We start from the raw sequence: 699 nt of genomic DNA, 5'->3' as shown, positions 1-699 counted from the left end.
AAAAAAACAAAAAAAAAAAACCTGATCCGGAGCCCTTCCCCTTCAGAAGAATAGCAAGAAAAATATGGAAAAACAAAACAAAAACAAAACAAAAACCAAAAAACAAGCGGTCTTCCTTGGTCAAACAAACAAACAAACAAACAAACAAAACTCGCGCGGGGTGTAGGCTGAGAGCGTGGGACTCGTACGGAGATCCCGGGGTGCGTGTGTGTGTCCGCGTGTGTGTAAGTGTGTCAAATGTAAGCAAAGGTACCGGCGACTCAAACTAAACAGAATCAAAGCCACCTTCCCGTTTTTCCTAAACTTTTCCTTTCCTTCGGTGAACGGGAGCGTTCAAATAACTTGCAGCGATAGGGCAGGTAAATGTGGGAAGGAAGGGATGGAAGAGGAAAAGGGGGAAAAGGAAGGACAGGGAAAAAAGGTCGCTTTCCGACGTGCATACAAAGGGAAAGTCCGAGGCAAGAGGTGGGGGAGAAAGAAAGGGGAGCAAATGTTCGTCAGTAGGTTAAAAATTCCTCGCAATATCCGATCTATTTGTTAATAGGGAGAAAGACAGAAGAGGATAAAGCTGAATTCATCTAACGATGTATTTAGTCATTCATCTGCTTCCCCTCTAACCGGCACCTTGACCCATCAGAAATTTCTGTATCTGTGTATTTTAACCTCAGCTTTATCCGCTCAGAAATCCTTGAACTAAAA

This window comes from Meleagris gallopavo, chromosome 2, assembly GCF_000146605.3.
Source record: "Meleagris gallopavo isolate NT-WF06-2002-E0010 breed Aviagen turkey brand Nicholas breeding stock chromosome 2, Turkey_5.1, whole genome shotgun sequence".
NCBI lineage: Eukaryota > Metazoa > Chordata > Aves > Galliformes > Phasianidae > Meleagris > Meleagris gallopavo.
Note: the sequence above shows the minus strand (reverse complement) of the source record.